Source organism: Triticum dicoccoides, chromosome 5B (genome assembly GCF_002162155.2).
Source record: "Triticum dicoccoides isolate Atlit2015 ecotype Zavitan chromosome 5B, WEW_v2.0, whole genome shotgun sequence".
NCBI lineage: Eukaryota > Viridiplantae > Streptophyta > Magnoliopsida > Poales > Poaceae > Triticum > Triticum dicoccoides.
In genome coordinates this window covers 6,891,536-6,896,909 of record NC_041389.1, presented here as the reverse complement: position 1 = coordinate 6,896,909, position 5,374 = coordinate 6,891,536, and the positions used below count along the sequence as shown (strand labels likewise).

At 35.9% G+C, this 5,374-nt stretch overlaps 1 long non-coding RNA gene across 1 annotated transcript; it reads left to right on the top strand.

The window, feature by feature from the left end:
- Positions 1-1,399: 1,399 nt before the first annotated feature.
- LOC119304994 lies at positions 1,400-2,046 on the top strand. Its single transcript, XR_005148511.1, has 2 exons — positions 1,400-1,546; positions 1,645-2,046. It is a non-coding gene; the product is annotated as an uncharacterized LOC119304994 (long non-coding RNA).
- The last annotated feature ends 3,328 nt before the right edge of the window (positions 2,047-5,374 follow it).

Genomic DNA, 5,374 nt, shown 5'->3' with positions numbered 1-5,374 from the left:
GTTCTTTTTTTCCTTCTGTTTCTGTTACCGTTTTCTTTGAGTTATTTTTTAGTTTTATGTATTTGTTTTTTACTTGTTTTATTTTTCTTATTTTCTTTATCAAAAAGTCTCCTTTTTAAAATGTGTGGAAATTTGAAAATTTGAAAATATTCAAGTTTTCAGGAAATGTTCTGATTCTCATATTTTGTTCGAAATTTGAAAAATTGTTTGTGTTCTAAAAAATCATAATTTTGAAAACCATTCTACAAATTATAAAATATACACGTTTTTCATAAATTATTGGTTTTCCAAGAAAAGGTTGTAGTTCTCAAATAATGTTCAGTATTTCCTAAAGTGTTCATTTTTCAGAAAAATGAACGAAATTCCAAACATAATTGGGGTTTTAAGAAATTTCAAATTTTAGAATATGTTCAAAAAAAACTTCGCATTTATCAATGCTTGTTCATTTTGCAAAGAAATTTTCCAAAATTTTAAAAATTGTCGCTAAAGTGGATTGGCTCAGCGCCTACTCTCCCACTCTGTGGTGTCAATTCGTGTCGTCAATGGGCCGGCCCAGCCAGGCGCGCACTATCCGAAGGGGAGGTTGTTAGCCGCAAGTAGGAACGTATAGGGAGTCCCGAGAATTGGGAAGCTCCGCCTAACGAAATTTTCCATAGTCAGGCAAGTGCGACATTTTCACTATTCTAATAAAGAACGTTTTGGGTAAACTAATCTATTTAAAGAAATCAAAATCGACTTAATATTGGAGAAAATTTTGTGTATAGAAAAATGTAAAAAATGCTCAAGTACCTTGATATAAAAAGTTCATGTATATGAAAATAAATCATCATCTTATATTTATAAAATGGCCATCCCATAATTAATCTATGTTCATGGAATAAAAGTAAAAAAATGTATCCATAACTTGTTGATATACTTAAGAACAATTGCTTATATACATTAAAAAACAAGTCCAATGTTAATTGGACGAGTCTTGTTGAATTTTAAATTTTGTTCTCTTATACCAAGAGGGAAATTAATAATTTTACTGATAAGGCATCATATATATAGGAATTATTAATGGTATACCAATTATTATCAATGCCTTAAACATAATATTGCCATGCACCCGTTTTTTGCTACCCATTCTAAGAGGTCAATTCTACCCCTAGGAAACAATAAGCGGTCAATTCTAGAGGGGGCATTAAAGTAACTTACATGCTATGACAAAGCATCAATTTGAGAAGAAAAAACTTTGGAAGGAACCATGAATCTTTAGAAGTGAAACTAAAATTGGAAATTCAGACAAGCCATAACTCCAAGCATTAATATTTTCTATAACTTCACACATCAACACGGAGAAGCTTTTCCTATATATATATGAACCATTCATGGAGCAAGCATTTCACGGTCATACACTTATCAACTCCACATACAATAGTACCACCTATTAATAGCCTGTATTCCTTAGTGACGATGACAAAGTTCACGAGGAACGATGTGCAAGGACTTGTGCTACTTTCTTTTCTTCTTGTGGTGTGTTTGCCTTGTCTTGGAGGCACATATGGTAATTAACAACTCAATTTTTGGGGGGGATTGATATTGTGGACTTTTATTGTTTATATGATGAGATGATAAGTATATTCTTTATTTTATGTTAATTAGGTGAACTCATAAACAACAAGGGGAGAAACATGATGAGCAAAGTAAGCCATGTAACCAGACCCCCTTGTTATAAAGACGGGCACCAGCTCCCAGGACGGGAATTCTGCTGTCAAATAGATAACTTGTGCTGGCCAGATCTTGGAGAATGCTTCATCAATTGTCCCTGCAAGATTAATTGCACACCAGCAACAACAACACAATAGTTTTGTTATCTCCCCTATTTTGGGTGGATAAATCTCAACCTTATGGTTCTCAAAATAATTATGTGTTGATAAGATAATAAATTTTATATGTTTTAGAAATCAACTATGTTATTTTAATATTCAATAAAACTAGCTAGTGGGTTGCTTGCACAATTTTGTGGTTGGATTTGTTACCTACCATTTACATATTAAATATTTATTTTTTGTCCATATTTTGATTGTCTCCTCCTAGGTGTACTGATCGTGGAACTATGATGGACATCAGGACAAAATGTACTCTAGTCTTTCTCTCTCTCTCTCACGCGTGCGTTAACATCATTCAAATACTTTTTATTGCATTGGATGGGTGAACAATAATTTCATAACAGGCTGTGAAGCACCAAATATTGTAATTTGAAATATGTTTAGTAAGTATTATCAACTTGACAAATCAAGTATGATGTATATAGATTTAATATCCATAGGTAAATTTACTATTGATTTCTCAGGTCTAAGAGTGTGGTGTTTGGTTTTAACACTACTTCTTTCACACACAAACCTTAAAGCAAATTGAGTTGGATAAGCTAGGGTTTGTTTAGTGCGTGTAGAAGAAGTGACAGGTGTTGGCGTCCTCTAGCTACAAGTCAAATTGACTCTTTCAAAAACTGCATTTTTTAGCAATGGACATATCCATCTAGGACCGCTGAGCTATTTTTTATTAGGATTCGAACCAGAGTTGAACTGAGCGTGATTTTGATGGAATTCACATGGGCCTACAGATCTCATCTTGGCTTGCCTGCAAAATAAGTCTAGAGATCCTAAGGAGCGTTCCAACCCACATGCACCATGGGCTCGCAACAAAGTACATGTCATTCTTAGATCGGAGGTCACAGATGAGTGTGTCTGCTCCGCCAGCTAGGCGCACACCTTCACTTCTGCCATGCAGTCCAATGGGCATGTTATGGACATAGATAGCGAGACAATTTTTAAGGGAAGTAATATCATTTTTGCTTTGATTCCATGCTGGAATGACGAGGCAACAACAAGGAAAGCACATTCTGCGCATCTTAAAATTCAAGTGGAAAAGGATACCCAATGTAGAGAGAGATGTCAAACACTTGTGATCTGCCCTAAATGAAGAAAACACACTGCCCAGTCAGCAATTGATCATGTAGCAACCCTTGGCTCATGGCTTGCTACAAGATACATGCATATAGTTGGTAGAGAGTGGATGTTTGGATCCCGAGCTCCATGGACCTCAAAATTTTGAAAAAAAATCAGAAGCCAGCTTTAAAGTTTCAAAAAATTGTGAACTTTTCTGTAAATTTTATACACATTTTCTATTCATAAATTTTTGTAATAGCATTTCTGCTAGGAACATTTTTGTAAATTTCATTGATAGTTTTCAAAAAATTAAGACATCGACATATCCGTAAATGTGCCAAACATTTCGTAAGTGTTTATGAACATATTTGAAAATTTTACAAACACTTTTATATGTTACAAACTTTTAATTTTTTATCAATTTTTTTCTATATCAATAGTATTTACTAAAAAATACTTAAAATTAAAATGTTTGAACATTTTTAAAGTCTTAAACATTATTTGAATGGTATGAACATTTTTTACAAATTACACTGTTAATTTTTATATATTTTAATAAACATTGTTAAAAATTCATTCATTTTTAAACACGCGAACATTTTAAAAATGATACGAATATTCGTTTGAAGGATATGAAAAATTTCTCAAATTGTGCAAAAAAAATAATTTCATTTCATGACCATTATTTCAGGCATGGTGAATGTTATTAATAATTGATGAAGAATATTTCCAAATATATATATTTACAATATGTTTTAAATTGAACCAAAAGTAGAAACAAAATAAGAGAAAAGGAGAAAAAAATTATCTGGCCCTAGCCCATTTATGACGTGGAGGAGTTATTTCCGGCAGATCACTTGATAAGGTTCTCTGGCCATGCGATTAAACCAAATGGGAAATAAGAAGGGGTTTATCCAGATTCAGACCCTCATGGATGAGCTAAAATCCTAACCCCTGCTCGTGTATATTGCTTGTGTATAGGGGTTACAATAATCGATGGATTGAGCAATAGTTCTAAGGTTCTGTGTCTATTGACTAATCTAGCCACCACATTTATGGGTGTCGGGGTCTAAGATTACACGATCATAGTTGGTCATTGGAGGAGTTCTCCTGGACGCTAGTCACCCTGTCACCCGCTCCAAGTTCCCCGAGCCTTTCTCTAATTGGATCCATGGGCCAGATTTATGGCCCTGGACAAGCCGACCTATGAGGCCCTGGGCCGGCCTACCAAGCCGGCTTCCTGCATAATGAAGAATCCCTAGGCCACAATACAGGGGGCCTGAGGCGTTGTGTTCTTTTGCCTCACTACAAGTGAGGTATAGGCAAACCCATATATGAAAGAAATTTTTGATTCGAAGACATATTCATAAAAAATAGACGTGCATTATTATGACGCGTTAAGGATTCCGGTTTTTTAGGTTTTCTTCTTTTGCTGGTTTCTATTTTGTTTTCTTTTGTTATTTTTCAGATTTTTTCACAAAATCTTCAAAAATGTTCATGTTTATTAAATATATGAATAGTTTTTCAAAATGGATAATTTCATTTGAATGTTTTCACAATTTTTTAGTGTTTTCGAAAAATATTCGTGTTTTTGAAAAAATGTTCAAAACTTGAAAAAATGGTCTGCATTATGAAAACATTCATGTTTTTAAAAATGTTCACATTTTGTAAAATTATTATAAAAACTCAATACTTAGTTTTTCAATAAATAAGTTTTTCTAATGTTTTTCAAAATATGAAAAAGAAAACGCCTAATTGAAAAAGCGCTTGAAAGTGTACAACACCGAAAAAATCTTGGCTACCGGGTTTGTACAGTATGAAATGAATGGGCCGACCAGTGCCTGTCCTTATGTGTTTTCCCACCTATTTGAGGCAACAAATTGCAGGAGCGCTCCTCTACCATGCTTATGGCGTTGGTTGGCGCATCAGCGCTCACACGCACGCTCTGTTAGGGCAGTGTAGTTTAGCGCTTTACACACGCTCAGTTTCTCTTCTGGCTACTATGCTCGCCAGACGCAGCGATTCAGTGCTCGAGCTCAGCTGCTCCCAATATCGCTAGCATTCGCTGCTGCCTGGGGATTGCAATAATTCGTTTTGACGTGTCAGATCTGCATCGGCAGAATAGAAGGGGACAACCGGTGAATCTAGAAAGGACGTTACATGAATCCTCAGGCCGCCTCCTCCTCCCCAACTAGGATTCATGTGCCTCCCACCGGCGCCGGCGTTGGTCCGCCTCATCTCCGGTTGCCTTAGCGTCATGGGAGCGCAGCGGATCCTGGCTCTTGGCAGGGAAGGGATCGGTTTTAGATGTGTCTTCGAGATTTATTAGAGTTTGTGTCCAACTCAGGAAGACGAGACAATGGCTGCTCCCTGAAGATGGAATAAGGTTCTCCTCGCCTAGCCCCAGTTCTGGTGGTGCATTTAGCATTGTCGGTGGGCGTGTG